The sequence below is a fragment of the Cupressus sempervirens genome, chromosome 6 (assembly GCF_028749045.1).
Source record: "Cupressus sempervirens isolate cs-2001-9-10 chromosome 6, ASM2874904v1, whole genome shotgun sequence".
NCBI classification, from domain to species: domain Eukaryota; kingdom Viridiplantae; phylum Streptophyta; class Pinopsida; order Cupressales; family Cupressaceae; genus Cupressus; species Cupressus sempervirens.
The window spans coordinates 320,461,994-320,489,038 of record NC_143123.1 but is presented as its reverse complement, the minus strand read 5'-3'; positions in this window follow the sequence as shown (position 1 = coordinate 320,489,038).

Here is a 27,045-nt window from a genome sequence, read left to right as displayed (position 1 = left end):
TTGAGCTATGTAGTTTGAATTTTCACAAACCCTAGTTTATATTATGGCATCTAGTTCTTTAACTACTAATGTTAAAGAAGGTAAAAAAATTTTGAATCTAAAATTGATAAGTAATGATATTAGACAACCAAACTTTAGAGCTATAATTGATATCACTGACAAGAAAGATCCATTTGGTGCATTGTTGATGATACTACCTTGAGTTTTGATGATTCAAGATGTAAGATGTTGTTACACATGCAAGGTTAGTAGCATAGGAGACATGGCGATTAAGGAAATCTATGGAAAATTATGTGAAAATGGAGCATTGAAGGATGAATTCAAAATTGTAGAGAGGAAAGGGTTGACCTGTGCCCTAGATTTTTCAAATGTTTTCAAGATTGAATGGATTAAGATAGTTTTGAGTAGAATTCATGATAATTCTATATGGTTGGATAATGGACCGATGAAGATCACCAAAAAAATTGCACATAGAGTAACATGGTATCTGACACTTGACTGACCTAAAATAATGAGAAGTGAATCTAAAGAGGCAATTGAGAAGAATATAGGGGTAGTGTGGAACAAATGAGGGATGACAATTCATACTATTTTAGATCCCCTAATTGCATTTGCAATGAGGATAATAGCATATAAATTCTACCAATCAAGCAAGTTGAACATTGTACCATGCATTTTTGTTGACATGCCCTATAAGATAGTTAAAAAGGATCATACCTATGACCTTGCTAAGTTGCAAATGTAGCAATTTTAAAAAAAATTGGGAGCTATAAGGAAGACCAAAAGTGCATATGTAAATTTGGCTCAATTCATATATGCATGTTTTTTTATGTATAGGATACATTCCTCATATTTGGTATAGATCTATTGTAGTATAGATAGGTGAGTTTATCGAGAAACTTGGGAACAATTTTGAGTTAGTTATGACTAACTATTTTGAGGACTTTAAGCAATCAATGAATAAAATACTAAGGACACTAGTTTCACTAGTTGAGAAAAATTTAAATGATGTTTTCTTTCTAGTTGATACTAACTATACATATGTTTAAGCTGTTGTTCCAAGGGTAAGGTGGCTAAGGCCACTAGGCTATGAAATCAATGTTGATGAAGCTTCTGCAACAATAACAACTTTACTTATAGAAGATCTAGATACTAAGGATATTAACTTTGGAAATTATGATGTGGAAAAATCAAAGATAACTATGGATTTGAAGACTGTTTTAGTCATTAGGAAGAAGAATTATAAGCAAAATTTGGTGAAGGAGAAAATGTAGAAGAAGAAGAGGATATACTAGCTAAAGCACAATTGGCATTAACTCAAGGTCAAGGAGAAGATCAAGTAGAAGAAGTGGAAATTAAAGAAGGTGTCAAGGGAGAAGAAGCCAATGAAGTGAAGCCTGAGAAGAGATCAAGGGGAAAATTTTTTGCTCTATTTGAATCTAATGAAGAGAAGACAAAATCTAATGACAACAACCAATTTCAAATGGTAAGTCATCATCCTTCTTCAAATATAAACAATATATGTGAGAATATAAGGAACAATGTTAATTTATCTAGTCTCTCACATATTAAATTTGATACACTTGGAAAATTTGAGATGAACCAAGTAGACGATTTGATTTATGCCATGATGGTAACATTTAAACAAAATCCAATTGAGATTGCCAACTCTCTACCAAAGGAATTATTTGATATATTTGAGAAAAGGTGGCAATATAGTCTAAACATAGAAAGACAAATTAGAGAGACTACACTTACTAGAGTGATACCAAAACTGGATATGGAAACAACTGGATAGAGAAACAATGGCCAAGGAATTTAAGAAGCATACCAAAAAATTTATACTAAAATGTAGGTTATTCAATACTTTTTAGAACAAGGTTGAGGATGTTGTACAAATGATCACTTTGATTTGGAAATTATTATATGGTTTGACAACACCTAAGGCAATAATGCAGGCATCTATTGAGGTAGGTGAGGACAAAGAGAAAGAATAGGTAATTGAGGTAATCATAGTTGACACTAAGATAATTACATAAGAGGAAGGAATTGAAACAAATAAAGAAACATAGGCACCAACTAAGGAATACTGGTAGATAGAATAGAGTGTACAAGATACACTAGTGTCGAGTGCCAGTCCTCCACATGAGGTGAATGTAGAATGTGATAATATAAAGATTAAGGATGTTTATAATACTATCACTCTGAACATCAATCCCCTCACAAAGGATGACTTGAAGAAGATACTGGTAGAATCCACTACCCAGGCCAATCTTTGTGACAATCTTTATTGGTGAGTGTTGATGAAATTGAGAAGATAGAAAGGGTATCTATAGGGGAGGAAGTAAAAAAACAAGTTAGACCTAGAACCCCTCCTTAATTTTCCATGATACAACCTACATTACCCTTGTGGCATATCAAAGGAAGGAGCCAACTACTTCTACCATCTGTACATTGACACAAAGTGCTCTAGTCTTAGTCACTATAAAGAAGAATGAACATGAAAAGGGTGAGATAGTTGGAGAGAAAAAAGATGAAACAAAGACAACTAAAGGAACACAAGTTCAAAAAAGTCAGGTGGATACTCTTGTACCTACAACACAAAATTAAGGTAGATCTATATATGTAGAGAAGGAAAATGATAAGACTAAAGAGCTAGGTATGACTACCAAACTTGAGTAGAAATTAGCAATACAAACATTAGTAACTTTACAAGAAACTACTACTCCTACTAGTCAAGCTCTTTATAGGCTAAGAATAGAATCTATACCCCTACAAACATCATAACTAAGTCCAAGAACATTTAGGGTAGATGAAGTCACATCATTTGTTAATTTTAACTTGGATGAAGTGTTTGAGTTTCCCAAGTTTGATTATGGAACTATCACTATTGAGCATATGGGCATACTACATGATGCTCTTGCAAAGAAGAAGAATCAAGAACTGCTTAGGTAGGAGCATAGAAAAAATCAAGCCTTGATAGATATCAAGGAGATTTTTATTAATGCATCCATTCTAATGGATCTAGAGGAAAACAAGCCAATAATTGAACAGTTAGCTAGCCTAGTGGAAAAGATAAATGACATAGACTTAGATTCAAATGTTAAATTACTTGAATGTTCTAAGAGAAAATTCCAACATAAGGTTGATGAAAAGATATCAACTGTTATTGCACTATCATAGATTGAGTTAGCAACTGAAAAAGATAGTGTGAAGAAGTTATTAGAGAAAATCTTCTCTTTGTATGCCAAATTGTGTAATCCCACACTCTTTACATAAGAAATAAGGATTCATATTCTAAGTTTGGAGAGTCATATACAGTCATTTGGTGTAACTCTACCAAAATCTCCACCATAGAGTGAGAAGCCTTTCAAAAATCTCCTCAACTCCCAAAGCCAGTTAGCAATATTACACATAGATGAAGTAAACATCAACATTAAATTGATAAGCATCTAGTCCATTCTGCCTCCACATATGGAGATATTGCACAAGGAAGTAACCTTTGTTGAAACACTTATGAAGGCTTAGTTCATCTTGCTATCAACCAAGCCATCCAAATCAAATTATTTGAGGTAGCTTTTAATAATTGGGATGAAGCATTAAAAATAATGCTTGAGGTCCACAAATAATTTTTAGAAAAACACACTATAAGTGTGTAACCCTTTGACATGAGTGTCAAAATGGGGGAGAAATAAGGCATGGGAGAATTAAGAGGTATGGGGGAGATAATATTTTTGAGGGAGATGACAAAAACATAGTACACAAAAATCTACTAAGCAGAAGGATACATGACAATGATAAAAAAACAACACAATCAACTTAGAGGGAGTTACCAAATTTTGAGGTATGACTGATAAGTCATAAACTTTTGCAAAATTTTGAAGTTTTGAAATTTTGTATGTATGTGGATATTATCTGAAGTTATGTTTGAAAGGATAGAGGCTATTTATACATGATCAAGTTTTTTTCCACTCATGTGAAAGGGGGAGATTGTTAATATTAGATTGGTTTTGACATATGAGTGCTAATATACTTAAGTCATTTACTTAGTTCATGCCAAACAAGTAATATATGCTAAGAATAAGTTGTTAGATAGTATATGTTGAGCGATAGATATTTAGTGTGAGCTGAGTAACTAGTAACTGCCAAGTCACTCAAGTGTCAAGAAGATCGTATGTGTTGAGCTATTTAGATGCCAAGTGATCAATGGATGTCCAGTCATTTAGAGGCCAAATTAAAAAATTAAAGTTGTAGTTGATGCCAAGCATCAGGGACTTCAAGTGTTGAGTTACACAATTTTGACATAGTTGTTTATAATGGTACAAACTTATTTTGACCATTTTTGGGCTAACATAAGTTTTTTTTTACAATATTTGATGATAAGGATGAATCTTAATTGTGAATCAATATACATTACATACATCCAATCAAAAAAAGGGAAGGTTTAGGTGGAAATATGGATGACTCACTACTGTTGATTCATACCTAACCCTAAGTCACCTAAGTATTCTTAAGGAAGTCAACCCCTAAAATTTCTAAGAATGCTTAAAGAGAATTGAAGAGAGTTTTCATGTGCAAACAGAAGATTCATGGTGATTAAGGTGTTATGAATTGAGTTACATTACAAAATTAATTAAGGGAGAATAGAGGAAATGAATCAAAGGAAAATAGAGATACATCTGATTAGAAAGGATCAAGTACACATTAGTACAAAGGTGATCTAACATCAAGCAATAGAGTGCTAACTAAAGGATCATCATTGAGACATTCTATCAGGTGAATCAGTTAAATCTCTTAACAGAGTAGTCTTGATAGGCTATTGTAAATCCTTTAACAGGGTGCTTACTTTATTGTAAGTTAGAATCCTCTTACCAAGCACAATTTTAGTAGGTTGTTTAAATCCTTTAGTAGGGTAAGATCTAAAATTTTTGTGAGCCTTTAATAGGGTATACCTTTCATAGGGTAGATTATGTTTCATGGTCAAAAATTGTAACCTTCATTGGATACACTTTATTATTGCACTAGTGAAGATTTGTGGTTGTCATCCCCACCCCAATTTTACCTTCTCCTTGGAGGGTTTCTAGGTAACCAAATATCTTGTGTCATACATGTGTTGAATATTTTACTTTCATGCTATGGATATAGATGCTTGATTTGGTATTTTAGTTTAAATGCATAGATCCTGAGATGGATGTTTGGTGAATAGTTTAGAGGTTCAAAGTTTTAAGTGCTAATTCACCCCCCCTCTCAGAGTTTACTTTCCTATTGTATTTCCAATATTTTGATGCCACTTGTTCCAAGAAATTTTTTGATTTTGTGTATCTCAACTACAACTTATTCTCTAGGAGCATTATTAGCACAAAGTGATGAGGCTGGTAAAGAATGTGCTATACATGACATCAGTCAAACATTGGTGGCTTATGAAATTAACTACACCAATATTGAGAAAGCCTACCTTGCAGTGGTCTTTTCTTCTCAAAAACTTTGATATTACGTGTTGGCAAATACAATTCACCTTATTACTAAAATTGATCCCTTGAAATACTTGTTGAGCAAAGCTACACATATCAATCATCTGGCTAAATGGATGATGATTATTTCAGAATTTGACATTTAGTATATCGAACATAAAGCCATAAAGGGGCAGACCATAGCTAACCAATTGGTCAATTTCCCACTATAGGATACAACACCTATGCAAGTTGAGTTTCTAGATGCCTTAATTATGTACATCACTAAGAGAATTTGGAAAATGTTCTTTAATTGTTCTAATAAACAAAATGGGGCTAGAGCAAGTCTCTTGTTTATTTACGCCAATGGTTATATAATCCCTTAATCATACAAACTCTTATTCCCTTTGACAAACAACATTACAGAATATTAGACATTAACAAATGGGATCAAAATGCCTCTTGAATAAAGAATCAATGAATTGCATATCTTTGGGGATTCCTAATGTGTTATAAATCAAGTGAATAATGAATATCAACAAGGGATGACAAGTTGATACCTTACAAGAAGTTGATCAATGCTTTAAGGAACTTTTTCACTATTGTGACATTCCAGCAAATTCCTAGAGTAGAAAATAAGGCTATTGATGGTATGGCCATTCTAGCATCTATCCTCCAACTATAAGAAGATGAATCATGATTGAGTTCCTGGTGGAAGAACTACATCATCCTACCTATGATTCCTCAGATAACCATGTGATCTGCATTATTGTAGGTCATAATTCCTCGCACTATGTAGCTATCTTCTCTTACCTACATGATCAAGTTATTCCTGAAACCCTCATATGCAATCAAAAATACCAACTCATCCACAATGCTTCACATTATAGTTTGGTCTCCAATGGCTTGTATAGGAAGGGTCTAGATAGAATTTTGCTTAGGTGTTTAGAGCTATAAGAGTTTGAAAAGGCACTCACTAAAGTCCATAACAAAATTTGCAAGGCACATTCCAATGGCCTTGCACTCACTCAAAAATTGATTAGGGTAGGATATTACTAGCCAACCACACAAGCTGATGTTGTCCATTATGATAAATCCTACAAGAAATGTCAACTTCATAGCCACTTCTTTCATGCTCCTAGATGTGAGCTTATTCCCTCTATGACATGTTGGCCCATTCAGCAATGGGCCTTTGACTTGGTAGGTGAAATTCACCCAAGTTCATCACTACAAAAATTGACTATTTCACCAAATGGATTGAGGTTGTGCCACTATCTTCTGCTATAGGTAACCATGTTGCCCTATTTATACTAAAACATGTAATTTGTTGGTATGGTATTCCTTCCTCCATTATTTCTTATAATGGAGGACAATTCAAGAATAAGGACCTCAAAGAGTTGTGCAAGAAATTTAGAATCAAACAATATTGGTCCTCCATCTATTGCCCTCAAGGGGGCCAAGCTTAAGCCTCCAACAAAACATTCTTGAAAATATTACATCGAATAGTTCACAAGTCAAGGAAAGATTGACACTTAGAGATTAATTTGACATTATGGGCCTATAGAACTATGATACATACTCCTATAGATGATATGCCCTTTTATTTAATCTATAAATATGAGGCTATCCTCCCATTAGAATTTGAGATCCCTTCCTTGCAAGTCTCCTTACATGGGTTGATAACTGATGATCATAGAGCTATGTGAGTATAGGAGCTAGAAACCCCTTGATCAACAATGCAAGGTTGCTTTTGATCACATGAGGGTTTATCAAAAGCATTGTATACTTAGGATAACAATAAAGTTCATTCCCATGAGTTTCAAGTAGGGGAACTTGTTCTTAGAGAGAATCCAAAAAATTAGCAGCATAGATAGCAAAAGGGTAAGTTTGAACCTGATTGGTTAGGCTCGTGCATTATCACAGTAGCATTTGGGTTTGGTGCTTATCAACTATCTACTCCTAAAGGGGAAGAACTTGCAGAGCCTATCAATGTCCTACATTTGAAGAAATTATATGCTTAGAGGCTTGCAACTTAGCTATCTTGTACAAATCTATTGATCCTAAAAAAATCCTAAAAATTGGAAAATGTCTTGAAAAAATGATCATCTTAGTGAAAACCTAGCAATAGGCACTTTGATGTATCACCAAAAAAATCAAATATTCAAAAAATAAAAAATTAAAAAAGTTCTGAAAAAAGCTACCATGTGGTGAAAACTTGTTGTGAGGAAACTTGCAACAAAGAATATAATTGTTCCCTCATAACCCATAATAGATCTAAAATAAACATGCAATTGAAATCCACATACAAGAGAATAGATAACATACACACAAAAATGTGACACAAGATATACCTTGGGAAACCCTCATTGAGGGAAAAATCCCAACCTCCAAAAGCATCCATCACCATGTATTATTTGGAAAAAACACCATTGCAATACAACTATGGAAGCCTTCAAAGCCATTGCCACTACCAAGAAATCCATGTCAACAATCATGACTCCACAAATCCCATGCCATGCTTTCAACCTTCACAAATGCTCCCTTGGCTAACTTGTCAAGCCTTATCCCACTTGACTCTTGGTTTTTTCCCTTCTATCTTCTCACACCAACAACTACCCTTGTGGCTACTTATATAATAGCAAGTCCCACAAAATGACCAAGTGGTAATACATAAACCATGTACTAAAACCATGTGCTACCTAACCCATTGACCCAAAATTTAATATTGGACATTTAATTATTTTTCCCAATATTAAATGATTACACAAAATATTATCACAGTGTTAAAATACAACTAATTGAGTATATCCCATGGAAATCTTTACATGTTGCACATCCATCTAGGTGCAACATTACATAATAAAATAAACTAATATAATATAACAATATTATGCAATGTGTGCAATACCCATTATCTCAACACCTGTAAATAGGCACTGCTTGAGACCCTGACACCTATGTCTATCAATCTCATTCACTCACTCTGCAACACATCTCCTAGCTTGGGATTGTTTCTAGTCCTTATCTCAGGGGCACAACTACTTAGCCTATTGAGGTCTCCTTGTGCATTAGGGTTTTTTTGGCAACTCACAAATTAGTGTTTCTTAACACTACCCCGCTTTGACATAAAGTATTTCTCAACACTTCTTAGATAGCTTACCTATAGTCTTCAATGTTGTGATATTTCTCATTATCAAAATCAAGTATTGAAGAAATAGCCAAATGAATTACACACATGCACTTAAACATATAATCAACTAAGCTATGATGAACTTTATCTATTTTTGTGTGTATTCTATGACGATTTCTTTGCTATGTGTTCCCTTCTTAATAGTCTTTCAAGCATGTCATGGACTAGAAGATTGGGGGCATGGGGCATGTTTTACTTTCTTTTTTCTTGTGTGTATAATTTATTAGTCTAAGGTGTTTAGAGAATTCATGCTTGTCCTATTTGACACTTTGACTCAAAAATGTATCATTGTTGATTATTTTTGCAAGACCACACTTTGGGGTTATCCTAGTGCTTATGCCTTGATATAGGTGTAATCTTGCTATATCAAACCTAGGGAATCTAATCATCTAGCCATCTTGACTTACATGTCTTTGATTCTTAGATTAGATTTCCACATTCCTATTTGATATTGATCATATTCATATCCTCATAGTTATACTAGTGATGGTTGTATGAGCTCATAATGTCCCTAATAAATGCTCAATGATGAAATAAGAGTCTAAATGTTATGTGTTTCTTGCTGGTATACCACTTTGCATATTATCTTGCATTATAGGTTAATTTTCTAGCTTATTCTTGCACTTCTACATATGGAGAGAGCTCTATCTTAATATTTTTACAGACATATAGGCTAACTACTTTCATATCTCTCTTCTGTTTCTTCTTGATCATGTCTTTTCATCTTCTTGATGTTTTTCTTCACCTCTTTGTTGTCCTATCATCACAAAGGGTCAATGTAAAAGTCACATTTGATATATTCAAGTGTTACATGTTTCAAAAACATAAGTCTATATCATGCACATAATAGCTAAACATCATAAATGAGAGATCCATGAATACATCAACATGAGCATAAAAGAAATACATACATGAGAAAGAAGTTGAAACATCACATAAAAACTTAAAATGTTGAAACATCCATCAAAATGATACAAGTACACAAATTTTTTTGATCAAATCTAGTATCTCATATATATCAATGTGTCATAATACATATACAAATGTGAGATCCAAAATCTGGATATACATTTCACAATACATGGAGTACAATCAAAAAATTGTCAAAACTATCAGCCTAGGCCTAAGACTGACTCCTACCCTTTATAGCTAGTGGTAGCCCTAGTGGTGGAGCCTATCTCCTATCTGTCACCTACATCAAACCCTCTGATCTCCCTACTCTCTCTGAGTACATAGGTTCCTATTGGTTTGTAGGAATTGTAGAAATGTATACCCCATGATAGTAGGCTACCCTAGCTATCTGCCACTCCATCTCTCATCGGGCCTCTACTAAATCATCTCTAAGAGATCTCTCTCATTTGTTGGCCTTTGCTTGTGTGTCCACTAGCTATTGATCCTACACAATAATGGTCACTTGAGCTATCTATAGCACTACCTCTAGAGCCCAAATCCTAACATTTCAATCATCCTCTCCTCTAGTTAGCTACTCCACCTATACCTCTACTTATCCCACTCTCTAGCATTGTAGTGGCACCTCCTCCTCCTCCTCCTGTCTCATATCCTACACTGATGTCCATCTCCTCCTCAATTGAGAACCACTACCAACCTCCATCTATATCCCCCCTCTGCCTCTAAATCAATCTCCTCTATCTCCTCCATGTTCTCCCATTGAGAGTAGCACATTTGGCTATGTAAACCAAGGTAATGGATGCCTCTGCATCTCATACAAATATGTTGGGTTTTTCCCTACATCTACTACATCCAGACACTAATCCCAAGGTGTCTAAACCGAGGCTACTCTCTCTTAGATGGCTATATGATAATCTAGCATAGGCATCCAATCTCATGCCTCATTTGAATAGAACCAAGCATACATTATCATCTCTATTGAGATCACCTTCCATTCTACAAACTATCACCATACTCAACTTATCATGAATCACCACCAGTGATCTACTATACCACATATAGTCTAGCTCCCAAGAATTAGACCATTTGCGACACTCTTGATATGGTCACCACACACATTTTGTCAGCTTGTCCAAAATCTATCAATATTATGTGATATCTTCACTATGGGTCTATAGTAGAAACCCTATATATCCAAAGATATAGGGCTTGTTGTGCTCTTGTGGCTGAACTTAGGGTCAGATTACAACAATGTGCTCCCATGCCCATATTTACACTGGTACTGCTCCACGTGCCCAAGAGTGACCCCCATGGTGTACCACCTCATGTATCACATGATACATATCCACAAGTATGGTTGGTCCCCATGCCATTCTATGAGGCTATGTAATTAGATCTGCCACTAGTCTAGCCCATCCCCATGGTAAGCCCTTCTAGATCTTGTTAGTCACAAAGGCCTGCACAACTAACAAACATAGCAAACATGGTAGTGGGTAATGAACACCATACTCAAGAATGAGTCACTTCCAACTTAGATGGAAATCTAAAATGGTGACATCATGAAACATCTCTTGCATTGCTACTCTCCCCTATGTTGAGGACTGATCATAGTATACCTATGACATATGATCTATGTAACCCACCTCAACCCCATGCTCACTATGGTGACCTTCTCATGATCAATAGGGTACCCTAAAATCTACAACCCCACAACTTTGGGGTTGTGATGTGAAGGGTCAAAAACATCATCTACAATATAGGACAAGAAAACATCAGTAAACATCAACAAAATATGCAAAAATCAACAAAAAAACACAAAAAATAGACTCTAAAACATTTCTTGTTATATGTAGGGGACACAATATATTGATCAAATGTTGTGTAACACTTTTTAGTAAACCAAGGTGATACATTTTTGTCAGATGACATTTTGCACTGGTTCGCACGATAGTTGGGTATGTCTCATGCGATAAAATTTAAACTATCTGTGCGATACAATTTTTAATGCAAAGTATCATACGATATTTTCAAATTATCCATGTGATACTTTTTAAAATATCACATGATATTCTATATTTAACCCCTAAAACATGTGAAAAAAGGTCATAAATGATCAAAAAAGTGATAAAAAGTTGAAAACTTACTGGCACCTCATAATGGGCTAGTTGGTTGTGCAACTAACTGTCCTTAAAATGGTGTCAGTGAGTTGGAATGTTCACCAAATCCATGATTCTCTCTCGAGTACTCACAAGATCTCAAAAATCATCAAAGACAAAATGAGTTGAAAATGACACTTGGACCCCTTATATAGCCTTCTGACCTAATTTTGACCCATTTTTCAAACTCCTCAAAATTTTGCAAAAATTGCACCCCTAGCTAATTTCAACATCCTAGATCCATTTTCAAGATCAAAATTGAAATTTGAGTTCATCTTGATAGTGAGAAAATTGCTTTTTAAAATTTGACCTTCTTTTATGCAGTTAGCTGACCTTTTGAGGTCTAATCTCCAAATCTTTACATGGGCATCTTCATTTCTCCATGTATTCATCATTTATATACTTCATATCTTCTTCTATTCATATTTTCATGTCTAAAACCACCTTTCCACTTGATTTGACCTAATTTTCATGCTTTATCCTTTGTGGTCAACCCTAGTCAAACTGGGGCATTCTATCATTTCCTTATAGTCACTCTTTGGTTCTAATAATCTATTTGTCATCTTGGACTCTGCTATATTTTAATTTATTCATAACTAGCTTGTTTTTGCATCTTCCTTACCTTATTTTGATTTCAATCCTAAGGGTGTAGAAATACTCTATCATCACTTGCTACAACTATCTATTCCTTAGGAGCATATGTTTGATCTTTTTATTTTCTCTTGATCTATCTAATTTGCTAAGTATTAGTATTCTTATTCAATGATGACATTGTCTCTTTCCTAGTGTTCAATACTATCTCTATTAGGTTGTACATTCAGGATTTGTTATCTCTTTCCATATTTTGTTCTTTGAAATCAAATATCTCTATCTATTACTTCCTACTTGGCTTCTGTTTTCTTTGACGTAATGTGTTCCCAGATTGATCACACATTATTCAAAGAGGGGAAAATTTAGTCACCTAAAAATGGTCTCCTAGACTATTATTCCCCTTCTCAGCATTTTGGTTAAATTAATTCATCATTTGCTTGGACCAAATTGCTAAAATCAATTAATTTGATTATAACCTATGATTTGACTATGCTATCCTAAGTTCATTATTTGATTAAAAGAACATGTTCCCTTTTAATTAAATAAATGACCCCATTCTTATAACCCACTTAAAGTGCACACATAAAGTCCCTTTTTTATTTTACAAATCAAAAGAAAAGACTTTGTGACTTTTTTCTTATATGGAAAGTCAACTTCTATTTTATTGGTTGACTTGTGTGTGCACATGGATTAATCCTATTTTCAAAATCCACCCTTGATCATCCATCATTTTGACCTTGATCTCCACCATCCATATGACTTTAAAAGAGAGATCTCTCCCCTTGTCAAAGGATCCACATTCTTGAGTATTTTTATGCTATAGGTTTATCATTCTAATTCTTGAAGAGCTATTGTGGAGAACTTCTACTTCTCGTCTTTTTCTCTCATCTATCACATGCTAGATTAGGATCATATTGCATAATATTTTAATTTCTTTAAAAATAGCTTAAGTCACTTAGTAATTAGCTTTGATCTTGTAATACTCTCATCCTTGTTTACATAGGTGCATTTTGCATATTCATGATAGTTTAGCCTACATTTGCATTGCATTCTTAAGGCATTCTTTGTGGAAATTTTTATTCTTGCATCTTGTCTCTAAGAGAACCTCTCATTCCATGGTTTACTATCAAGAAGAGTATCTTTAAGGCTCATCTAAGAGCCTTCATATTTGAATCATACTCTCTTACATTTCATGGATAGGGAGCTCTAAGCTAGTATACAAGTATTCCAAACTCATGGAATCACTTAGATAGGAGGGTCTAGAGTGTGACACAAATTGAGTGTACAGTCACCATATCCTCTTCTTTACTAGATTTAGCTACTACTATGGCCAATATATCTAGCTCATCCTGATTAAGATTTTCCATTACTTCCTCAACAATTTTTTGTCTGAATTCCAGATAGTCCTTAGAAGGAAGGTCTTCTGGATTCTCACCAATATCTTGCATGATGGGGCTTTCTCCTCAAATGCTTAAGACTCATCAGGCTCATTATCACTATCAACAATCACATAGTTAACACAAAGGTCAACTTTAGATTGTGGACTCTAGTTATCACACTTATTATCAGTGGCTGTGTTTTGTTGCAAATTTTCCTTTGAAGAGGAATCCTTCTTAGCCTCAAAAGGTTCTAAGGTAACCTCTAGAATAGAGGCTTCAATAACCTTATTTCCCTCATAAAGCCTTACACTTCACCTTGTAGTAAGTTTAGATATGCATGGAGGATTCTTTCATTTTCTCTTGCTTGTAGACATTTTGATAGTAGGTGCTTCAAGAGGTTTTTCTAAAACTACCGCTTCTTGTGAGCGTAGGGTTTCATTAACATTACTTTTATCAACAAGTTGTTCTAATTTTTCTTCCTCAAATTCCATAGCTTTACCTTTGACTTCCTTAATAGTAGACCTAGTCTTAACAGATGATGGGGTCTTGGGGGCACTAATAGCTTCCCTATTTTTACTTTTCCTTTTGCTAGAGATAGAGGCATCAACTTTATATATTCTCTTATTAGTTAGTCTAGAGCTAGAGGGAGAGGCCTTAGGAAAATTTTCAGTCCTAAGAATGACCTTACAAAAACTATTAGATGTCTTTTCCCTTCATCTAACCCCTTTGTCTCTAGGGCCAACTAACCTAGGTTCTACCTCTTTTAACAACAAGAACTCTTCCCATGTCCCAATTGATTGTTTGTTCAATTCTCTTTCCACAACTAATTTTGTCAAGCAATGGTGGGAGATAGATTGATCCTTTATTGGTTACACTAAAGAATCTTGCTTCCTAACAATGATAAATAGTAAATTGGGAAGATTTTCTTGTCAATAATCATGCCATAGATGAGCCAGAATCTTGAAATGTAGAGCATACAAGTATTTTTAATGACCTTCACAGGTGAAGTATTGAATGATGAATTTTGTTGGCTAGATAAACTCTAATAGAAATGATAGTCTAGAGGTACCCTTCTTCTTTTAAATATCCAATGGAAGGTCAAAATGATCACTAAGCTATACCTTAGCTATTTTTAGGTCAAAAATCTTTGCCCAATTTTCTCCTTCTTAAGGTAACCCAGTGACTTCAACTACCACTTCTTTTGTAAATTCAATTCTAAGGCCCTTAACCATTACAAAACCATCTTGCAGGGTGTGTAGAAATTAAATGGAAACCTCCTCATCAAATCCCTTAATATGGAGGTAGTAACCTTATCATCCCTTTCTCTAGAACATTTTGCAACTAGCCATGCCACCCAAAAAAACTCTGTGATCAATTTGTTCATACCTCCAGAGACCTCCACCCATTGTTACTCACAGGAGAATATTGACAAGATTATGGTATTTTCTAGAGTTTAACAATGTTGAGTTAACATAATTTGTAATATTATGAAACTGAATAGAGAAAATGATGTACTGCCACTTTGTTCTTCATAAATGTTTTTAATGCACGCAATCTCATGATATCCTTCCTTACATCTAGTCTCATAAGTTTTTCTTGTGTATAGGCCTATCACCTCGAACATGTTTCCAATTATCATTAAAGTTTAAGCTCAATTTTAATGTCTTTAACTCCTTTAATGATGCAATCATAGAAGAAAAAGTCATCAATGTGTGATGATAGATATCTCATAAGACAATAGCTTTTAAAATTTACATGCAATTTGAAATTTTTGAAAAAAATATGAATATTCCCCCCAACTAATTTTAGGTATGGGTCCCACTAGGCCAAGAAATGCAAGAGGAATAAGTCAAATAATGTGAATTTCTAAATAAAAAGTGAGTAAAATAAAATATATGCAAGAGTATGTGGCACATACTTAGTAGACACTGCAAGAAAAAGTTCTAAAAAAGATCATCAGAAGTGATGGAGTGATGGGATGGGGTGGAAGAATGGAAAAGAGAGAAAGTGAAATAAAATGAAAGATGGAGAAATTACTTTCAAGAAGAAAGTGTTTATTATGAAAAGCTTGAATGAATTTAGGATTTGGTAGCAGTCAAGGTAGAAGACCCAGACTGCTTGACTGCAAGAACAAGGATATCTCCTGTGTGTTGAAACTACTACCAAAACTCCTCACAACTTACCAATTTGTTGTAGAGCTTTTCCCTTTGAAAATTAACCTGAATTGAATAGGATCAATAGTGGACAACTAGATCACTCCATTTGGAAACACAACAACAATTTCATAAATCTTAACTAGCGAGTTTGAAACTTTCCTAGATTGTGTTGATAGTTGGAATCATAAAGAAGGGCCTAATCTCCTACAAAAAAACATTTTATCTTTGATAAACTTATCATGCCATTATTTCTATTGATGTTGGATGATTTTGGTGTTGTTTAATGTAGATTTGTGCCATTCATCAAAGACCATTTAAACTCAGGATTCATTCTTGTTGTGTAATAGTGAGTTCCATACAAAACTCCAAAGTGGTCCATATTCAAACTATATAGGCATTACAATTGACCTACCATATACAAGCTCAAAAGGAGTAAAACCTCTGGCATATTTCTAGGTGGTTCTATAATCCCAAAGAGCTTCAAAAAGGTGTGCGGCCTAGTCCTTCTTATGAAGTGCTACTATTTTGGTGAGAATGACCTCTAGTTCTTTGTTGGTAACTTATATTTGCCCATTAGCTTATGGGTGGTAAGGTGATGATTTACCATGCTGAATAGTATATCCTTCCATGAGAGTAGCTATCAGATTAGATGTAAACTAAGCTCCTTGGTCAGATGTCAACTTCTTGGGGACTTCAAAGATGGATTCATACAAGAAATTTGCAACATATTATCCCTTGGGTGTTTCATGGGTTGGGCATCTACCCACTTAGTTACATAATCAATGAAAACTAAGATATATGATTTACCTTGTAAAGAGTGTTCAATAGGGCCTACAAAGTCAATCCCCCATTTATCAAAGGGTGCAACAACTACTTGAGGCTCCAAGGGCTTCTCATTGGGTTTAGTGGGACTTCCTGTACATTGACACTTATCACATTTCTTGGTGTATTTGGTTGCATCCTTGTGTAAACTTGGTGAATAGTACCTAGTTGTAAATATTTTAAAGGTTTTCCTTTTGGCTACAAAATGACCTCCATAGGGTTTATCATAGCATGCTCTCACGATATCATATATTTCATCTTTTCTGATGTACTAATGTATTACTTGATTAGGGCCAGTATAAAACATAAATCCAACAATCAAAGAATAATTAAAGGTCTTTTCAAAGAGCAACTTCCTTTCTTTGGTAGAGAAGTGATCTAGCATCTTTTCTATGGTTAGGTAATTTGCAATATGTTTGTACCATGGATTTTGTGCTAACAATTGCAAAAGGTGTTCATTTGGAAAACTATCATCAATGGCTATAGGATCATCAGGGACATGCAACTGAGAGATAAAGTCAATTACCACATTAGCCTTGCCAGATTTATCTATTATGGTGATATCAAATTCTTGCATAAATAAAAACTTGCAAGCTAATCTTCCTAACATTGCAGGCTTATTCATCATAAACTTTATAGTAAAGTGACTAGTATGAATAGATATTTTATATATAGTAATGTAGTGTCGAAATTTATTCAATGCATAAATAACTGCAAGTAACTCTTTTTCAGTAACTGTGTAGTTAAAATCTGCACCTTGTAAATTTTTACTAATGAAATAAATGGAATTTTTAAATGAGTCTACCTTTTGTTCTAACATTGCACCTATAGCATAGTCCAAGGCATTTGTATAGATGTGGAAAGGCAATCCCCAATTGGGTCCTCTTAAAATGGGTGTTGTGGTGAGAACTTCTTTAAGCTACAAGAAAAATATAGCACATGTAGAGTCCCAGGAAAATTTAGAATCCCTTTTTAAAAAGTTACAAAGGGGTGCTACAAGTTGACTGAAATTCTTGATGAATCTTCTATAATATCCAACATGTCCTAGGAAACTTTGGACATCCTTTTACCTCTCTAGCATAGGCAAGGTACTAATAACTTCAATCTTGGTAGGATCTACTTGGATGCCTTTACATGAAATGAAATGACCTAGTATTACTCCTTCTTCCATCATCATAAAACATTTTTCACTATTTAGGTAAAGTTTATAGTCATGGCATCTCTTGAGAACTATCTCTAAGTTGGATTTTTCTTCCTCAAAATTAGTCTCATAAACAGTAAAATCATCCATGTAGATCTCCATATAGTTAGTAGATATATCTAAAAAGATACTTATGATAGCTTATTGGAATGTAGTTAGGGTGTTAAATAGGCCAAAGGGTAAGACTAAGTAGGAAAAGCTACCCCATGGGCATGTGAAAGTTGTTTTTTCTTGATCCTTCAGAGCTATTTGTATCCAATTGTAACCAATAAAACCATCCAGAAAAGAGAAATATTTCTTACCAACTACATTGTCAAGAACTTGGTCTATAAATGGTAAGGGGAAAGTGGTCTTTCTTAATATCTAAATTGAACTCCCTATAATTTACACAAACTCTCCATTTTACTCCCTTCTTTGGCACAATAACTAGGGGTGAAAACTATTGTCTATTAGAGATGGGGTAGATAAAAACAACATCAATAATTTCTACAATTCATTTTTTACTGTCCTTTAAAATAGGATAAACTCTCCTCTGAGACTACTAGAAAAATTTAAAATTAGGACTTATGTAATTCTTGTGAGTACAAAGCATAGGTTCTAGTCCTTTCATGTCCACATAGTCCCAAGCAAATGATTTTTTATTTTCCTATAGTAACAACAACATAATTTTTTGATGGGAAGGTGATAAGACATTATTTATATTTAGCTCCTTTTCTTGACCAAATTTCATCTTAATTACCTTATCTGTCATGAATAAATGGGCAATCGGAGAAGAATCCATCTCATGAGGTAATAAGGAGTGAAGGAATTGAGACACTTTTGAATGATAGGGTATGTTTGAGGATGGTAATATGGTTTCTAGGAAACATTCTGTTTGAGGACACACTTGAGCTTCTACTCCATATTCATTCATGATAATGGATGAAATGATTTCATCTTCTTCTTAAGAGGATATAATTGAATCTTGAGATATCATCATTAGCTGATGGATGTAATTTACCTCTAGATCTTCATCACCCAAATCTAGCTAGATTACTTGGTCATCTAACAACAATGGTTAAGCAGGGGAGTATAAGGTTAGGTTCTTAGTATGGATACCATTGGATATTGTCATTTTACTAGGCTGACAAGATATATAGGCATCTGTAATGGCCAACCATGGTCATCCTAAAATTAAATGATATCCTCCCATGTTAGTGTTTGGGGAAATGACAACAAAGTCTATGGGATACTCCCAAGAATTCAAGGTGACTATGACATCTTCTACCATCCCACCTAATTTGATAGTAGAACTATTAACAAGTTGAAGTATGGTTGGTGTTTCTCTAAGACCAATGATACACAACCAAGACAATACCTCCTTTTTCATGACATTTATAGATGCTCTTAAGTCAAATAAAGCATTTTGAACTTGCATCCCATGAATGGTGATCATAACCACAAGACTTCTAGGGTCAAAATATTTGGGTATAGTTAATTTTTTCAACATCAAATCAAATAATTGTCTTAAGACATGAATAGTTTTTGGATCCTTCTTCTTTCTTCCTAGTTGTTTGATACATGCTTCCTTGACATCTTTAGCATAGGTAGGGACTTCCTTGATAGTATCAAGTAATAGTATTTGCACTATCATTTTCTTGAGTTGATTGAACAAATCAATTACTATGTGGTTTTTTGTAGGCTAAGCTTGTTCCATCAACCTATGACGAAATGGAGGTTCTTTGGCTATAGGAAAATTTTATGGATTTGAAACATCTTCTTATTCAGTTGGGGAATCCTTAACTTTAGTTATTATAGGCTTTTGGAGTGAAGGAAGAGTAGTTTTTGACCTTAAGTGGGTATTTTTTTAAGGAAATAGCATAGCTTTGCTATTGTGTTGGTTGTTTGGTATTGTTGGGATTAGGATTAGGCTAAACTAACAGTTGAATTTTCTTGGGAGGAGAATTAGTGGCTATAGGAGGAGGCATTAGATCATGTTGATGAGGTGGTGGCATTAGAGCTTGCTAACTAGGTTGGGTATTCTAAGTTTGGTTTTCCTACAAATCCTGCTGAGGTTGCTACCAACCCTGCTAAAGTTGTTGCCAACCCTAGTGGGGTTGCTATCAACCTTTCTAAGGTTGTTTCCAATTATTATTTCCACTAAAACAAGTATTTTTCCATTTATTGTTACTATTATAACTTTGAAGAGGATCTTGTGGCATGCTATATCTTTAAGCCCATGGTCTTTATTGAGAAATGTAGAACACCTCTCCATTTTCATCAATGGCTTTAAACTCACTAGCCATTGGTTGTGTCTCTAGGCTTACAAAAAACTTGCATCTATAGTGCCTTTTCTTTTCCCTACAGTGTGGATAGAATTTAGCTAACATGGCATCAAATTCATCATTTTTCCTTCTAGCCTACATGGTATTTGTAAGGCCCACACTAGTACCCTATTATAGATCTAATGAAATGAATGGGATTAGGATTTAATTAGGTTACGAATGATATTATGTTACTAATAATGATTTATGAGATCCTATTAGAGACTAATGTAGATTAAGGTTATTATAAGTGTAATACCCATTCAATAATATTAGGTTGATAAGATAAGACTATGAGAAAATGAGACTAAATATGGTGAAGCTGAGAACTTGGTCACAAGATTCAAGATATGATCTACAAGTCAATTAGGAAAGATAAATTAACATTCACTCTAGTGAGAACAACAATGAATGTAGGTTATAATGACAACAAGACATATGGCTACATTTGGAAATTGATTTTAAATTATGATGACATAATTATGGAAACATTCTAACAGTCTGAGGAATTAACCCTAAAAACTCTCACATAAACCCCTTGTGTTGCTATGTTTAACTTGATGGGAAGGATACTAGTTAACAAGTCTACATATTAGTGATTTTCACTTAGGACATATATACTGAGATCCATTTTATGTATTTTTTTGATTTAGTAGATATGACCTTAGTGTTTCATAATTATAAGTATGGTGATAGTGTTTAGAATGGTAATTTCATTATGATAAGAATGATAAATTTTGATATTGTAATGTTTTGAATATTTTATGGAAATGATTAGAAATGGGAATCAATTGTGTGTGTTAATGTGATAATGGATTATTATGATTTTATCTTCATGTATTTCTATATTATTCTATTGGACTACTGACATTTAAGTTGAGTGTGCAGGAAATTTGGACCATGGAAATCATTTGGGGAAACAAGGTTCAAACCTATGTGAACATAGTAAAGCCAAGGTGAATCTTTGGAAGATTTGAAGCATCATTGTATTGTGTTTATTTTGTAATGCCATTGTGCATGGGTGTTATAAGTTTAAAGATCATGGTTAATTAGTGACATGTCATCATGATGTGTAAAGTATTTAATGTGTGTGTGTGTGTGTGTCATTTGACACTTATGTTGTTTATGTGTAAATGACATGTCATATAGGATTTTTGGGCATGAAGTCACTTGACCTAAACTTAATCCCATTATGAAATTAAGTTAACCCACCTTGGAGAGTGTTAGGATGAGTCACCTTCATGATGGAATTTAAATTAAATTTGATAGGAACTTTAGAGAGAGCCTAAAAGTGGTTCCTGAGTGTTATTTTAGTGAAAATAAGTCACCGACATGGTAGTAGTATAGGTTGGGGTTCTAAATATAAGCATAAGTTTTCCTAAGGGACTTGGGAGATCCTCTAAACTAGTCACTTTCAAGTCAATTTGAAAATTAGAGTGTCACATGAATTTTGTCCTCATCCCTCCAATTGGGTAAGCTCCTATTGGTAGAAAGGTACAAGGGTGTAAGAGGGGTAGGTGAGGATTGAAGTGGAGGTATTTTTAGGGAGCTTGTACCAAACTTAGGGGTTGTTCACCCATTATCTAATTGTAAGACACTTAGGGTTTGAAGGAAGAAACTTGGAAGCAAAGGAGGAAAGCTTTTCATCACCATTTTCATAACCATAGCTTGGAAGGAGGTTAGTGCTTCATGCCATGTTTCTCTCACCTCATTAAAGTTGAAATATGGAAATTGGAAGAGTGCTCTTGTAAGATTCATGTGTTTGCATTTGGTGTATGTATTAGTTGTTGTGCATGTAAATGAGCATATTGGATTTACTTTCATTTGATTTTGTTTCTTGATATTGTTGTGGTGGATTGAATGTTGTGTTAGGTGTGAAGGCTTTATTCACCCTTGGGAGGGAAGAGAAGCCTTGGGGTGAAGGGGTTAGTTGGGCTTACATTGGAGTTGAGAAATCCTTCTCTTGGAGAGGGGATAGTTGTCATGGAGTATGGGCTCCAATGAAAGCCATATGCCTTTCTATTATTCTATGGGAGGTATAAGTGAGGATATGTGAAAGGAGCAAGTATGGATAGCCTTGTTGACATGTGTGACTATTGATAGCCTTATATGGAATGTGTTTCTTGGAAGCCTTGTTCATCATATTACAATTGAAAGATTTGTTAGTGCATAAGGATATGGCCTTCTCCTCCTCGAAGAGCCCACCTTCACCCAATGTTTATGATTACATTTGTGAATCATTGTGAAAACCTTGGTTATGGTTGCAAATGTGTTGTAAAAATTTTGTATTCATGTTAGTTCTTGCCTTGAGATGTTGAATGAATGCATCATGTTTGAGCCTTGTTTCCCCTAGCTCAGTGGGTGGCCTCCTTGAGGCTTAGGTTGGGAAGTGAGCCTCCATGGTTCAATATTTTTATCTCTCATACATAGGTTCTTAATGAATGATCTTGGAAGATTGGAGTTATTAATGTCTTTCCATATGAATAGGAGAAGAAGATATTATTGTGGTTGAGTTGAGATAGAGAACAAACTTCATCTTGTTATGTGCATCTAAATGTATTGTAAGAGTAATGTTATTGTCTCATTTCAATCATCAATTGGAAAGGTTGTGAGCATCTATGTACTGTGGAAGGTATTTCCATTGTGTATACTTTGATACCTTGATTTCATCACCTTTTTGTATTATGAGAGTATCATGGAAGAGAAATTTATTGTAATGAAATTTTTGTTTCAATGTCTTAGATATGAGTGTATTGATCAAAAGAGTAAAGCATCATTGTAGAATATGCATTCTGAGATAATGGAATTTTATTTAGCTTATAGTCATGATATGAATATCAACTAGGAATTTAAAATACTTGAAGATTCTTGATTTATATGCGTAAGTTTTTCCAAGTTAAAATTGATATCATAGAAGAGTTTGTAATGATAGGGAGATTATCTCATTTGTACTATCCTATTATTCAGCTCCATTATATAATGGATATGAAAACATATTCAATTAATCCTGTCAAGAGAATGCATTATTAGAGCTTGAGAAAATGGTTTCCAATCTTCCAAATTCATAGATAAGAATAATCAGTTGTTTCATATAAGAATGTTGTCATGTTTTCTATGTGTTTTGTATTGAATTATTTTCCAAATGAATCAATAAGTTCATTAATTTAGACTATCATAACATATTTAGTAACCCCTAATGTATCATTTCAATAACCTATCATGAGTACCCTAGACTATAGAAGTAGAAAATCAAATAGATGATAAAGATTGTATAAGAGCATAAGAAATAACTTGTTATAGGTGCTCATCTTATCTCTCTAGAATTTGTATGGATAGTGGAAATTACTCCACTGTCCATTACAGATCATTAAAATAATTAAAAAAATCTTCTTAAGATTCTTCCAAATAATAAATTGATCAAGCCATGAAAAAAAAAACATACTCATCCATTACCATACTTAATAAACAAGCAAGGGATGAGATTAAATTTTGAAAGAAATCTCATGACTAGGTTAAGAGGTCACTTTCAACAACAAGAAAAAAGGACAAGAGGAAATCAATTTCAAAAGAGAATAAAATAATAAACTAACATGTATACTCCGCTAACTTCCATGAGTATTCAGCCATGGTACTTTTCAAATTTAGGTGAGTTAAATTAAACCCATCATGGACTAACCTCAACTAGCCTTATAGATGCCTAAACCCAAAGTGCTTGGGAATGGGAAGCGGACCCCACTTTCCCAAAAACCAAGTGCAAATTCCCATTCAAGTGCTTTTCTCTATTCAAAAAGCCTATCATGCCTCCCATGCAAGGTACGTCCTGCAAGTTGCCTACCCATATTGGTAATAGGAAGAACTCCAGGGTACATAAAGGGAAGTGGGGGAAAATAAATAAATTAGTAAATAGGTTAAGGGAAGGACATAAAGTTAGTGTTAGATAAATATTAAAGTGATGTGTGAGTGTGAGGGTTTAGAGTTGGGAATTATTTAATCAAACAAAAAGGAAAGAGAGATATAAGTTGGGTTTTTTTTTTTCTGTAGTTGAAGAGGGGCATGCATTACAGGGTGGTTAGAGTATATTTAAAAATGTTACCATCCATATCAATAAAAATTATGTATTAATAGTTAGTGTTAGTAAATTTTTAGGGGATTGCAATGGGTAGAGAGTAGTATTAGACAATAATTTATGACTATAACTAGTTAGTATTAAGTTTTGTAGACTACGGTAACAATTTAGCTAGAAATTGTAGTAGCACGATTAAGGACTATAGTGGCTGGGAGATTTTGAGTAAATAGGCTAGTTTCTTAATTTTAATCTAGTTTAAGATTGCATACAAACTATGGCATATGTACCAATCAGAATGGACCATCGACATAGGCAAGTATATGGTAGAATTCTCATGACGAGAATATCATATCATTATGATATGAATATAACATGATAAGTTAGGATTACTTATAGGTAAAGTAAATAAATTTGAATACATGAAATGAGTTAGTAGGGATTATAAAATCTAGATAATAGTTGAGGTGTTAACTTAGCTAGTATCCAATAATGCAATCTAGTAGTAGGTCACTACACATTATTGGAGTGGAATTCAATGTGTGAGTATAGTGTATAAAGTGTTAATTTGTTAGTGCTAAAATAGGGTCAATAACCATGATAATTTGATAATTTTTCAAGCTATGAATTAAGGTTAGACAATTGTCCACTAGATATAAAACATAATTATATTTTGATGGGATGGACAGTTAGTTATTGAATCAAATCATTTCATAACTACTTGCAATCAAATCTTGGCATAAGACTTATGGAATCCTGTTGCTATCCACAACATGGAAGCCATATCAATTATGCACCTTTATGTATGTATACAAAAGTCCTCCCTATACATAGATGTAGAACCCAAATAGTTTTTCATTATTAAGGAATTTCATAACTCATTACTAAATCATCCTATCATGAATTTGGATATTAATAGATGCGGGCCTAGATAACATGTGGCCTTGATAGTTATGTTCTTGACCATGGCTAGGATACAATTAGCCTTGTCATAAAAGAATCAGCTTGAGATTTTTATGATTTGGAAAAAAAAAAAATGTATCACTAAGTGTATCTTTTACCAACCACTCTTATTGTCTAATGTTGATCACTTAGGATTATGTTCTTTTTTAAAAAGAAAAAAAATTTGGTCATGTTTTACCTAGTAAATTTTGGCATGACAGTATCCAACTAAGTGGCTACTTTATTAATGATGTCTTATTTGAAATCTAATAGTAAATTAGATGGTTTCATCTTTGATACTCCTGAATCACCATTAGACTTATGTGGTAGATCTTGAAGTCCCCTACCTTTCTTCATAATAGCTCTAGAATAATTCAAAAATATACTTTGTATATCAATCCAATTTTTTTGAGTGATATCTCCTCCTGCCATTAAATTAGATCTCCAATACTCCCATCATTTACACCTCTTATGAAAAGGTGTTTCTTTGATTCTTTAGTTAGTTGATATTGGTTATTACACTGTAGGTTGAACATGAATCATGAAACATAGTCTTCCAAGGTTTCATAATCCTTTTGTGAAATTTTGAAAATGTCATCCCCTTTCAAATCTTAACCCCTATAGTATTCTTTGTACTTTTTTAGATACAAGTTACTTATTATAGGCCAACCTACTATAGCACTGGCACCCAACCCCATGAATCATCTTAAAGCAACTTCCTTTAAGGTGGATGGAAAAAACTTTAGCTTGTGAGCATCAGTTGTATAGTCATAACTTTTGTAAAGAATATCAAACTCAAAGAGGGAGGTTTTAGGGTCTTCATTAATTAGGCCATAGAACTTTGGAAGTGCAGTAGAAGGTATGTTCTTCAAGCTTTGATTACCTTGTTGAGGAGGCATAGGAAAGGGAAATGTAGGATGAGGCAGAGCCATTCTTGGAGGAGGACCTGACAGTGGTGGTTGATAGATAACAAGGGAAAGTGAATTATCTTGGTATTCAAGTTCAAAAAAGAGATCATTAAATGAAAGGATTCATTAGAGGATGAGGGTATTCATTCTTGAGCAGCAGTAAAGGGATTTTGAAAAGGTTCTTCTTATTAATTCTTACATTGAGGTTCTTTAGGCCCAAGATTAAAAATTTATTTTTGAATATTATGAGGAAGAAATCTCCCAAGGAGGTCTCTTCTTCTATGCATATGAAATAATGTATTTAAACTAACATAATGACTTCAGGGTTGAACTAGATTGACACCTCCCCAACAACGATGCCAACAATGTCATGTTAGCTTATTACCTTAATAAAAAAGGATTGGACATCCTTTCATAGTGATTCCATGGTCAAACAACACCATATGTTTTACTTAAAGTTGTACACTGACTTCATTTAATTTTTCAACCCAAGAGCATAAACTTGAGAGGATGGCTACAAAGTTTATGCTTTAGTTCTCCTTCAAATCATTACAACTAATGCGAAGGAAATGCTGAAGGAATTCTATGCTAGCAACTAAAACAATAACTTAACATAAAGCTTGATAGTAACGTTGCAATAATAAACCTATCTATTCATGAATGTTGTAGGAATAATTCAATGTTTCTATTATCAATGGCTACATGAGCAATATAATTCCATCCTACAAGGAAATAACAAAGGAAATAAAATATATTCTAACAGAATAGTTCACTCACCAAGTAGGCCCCCTTGGATGAGTTAATAGAAAAGTCAATAAAGATAAGAGAAATAAACTTGAACTACTCATTCTATTCATTCATGGTGAAAAAATTACACTTGACTAAAAACTAAATCACACTTGACTACTATGAAAATAAATTTATCTTCTTTTTTTCAAAAAAATACCCTTAAAGCTACAACATACATTTTTTAAA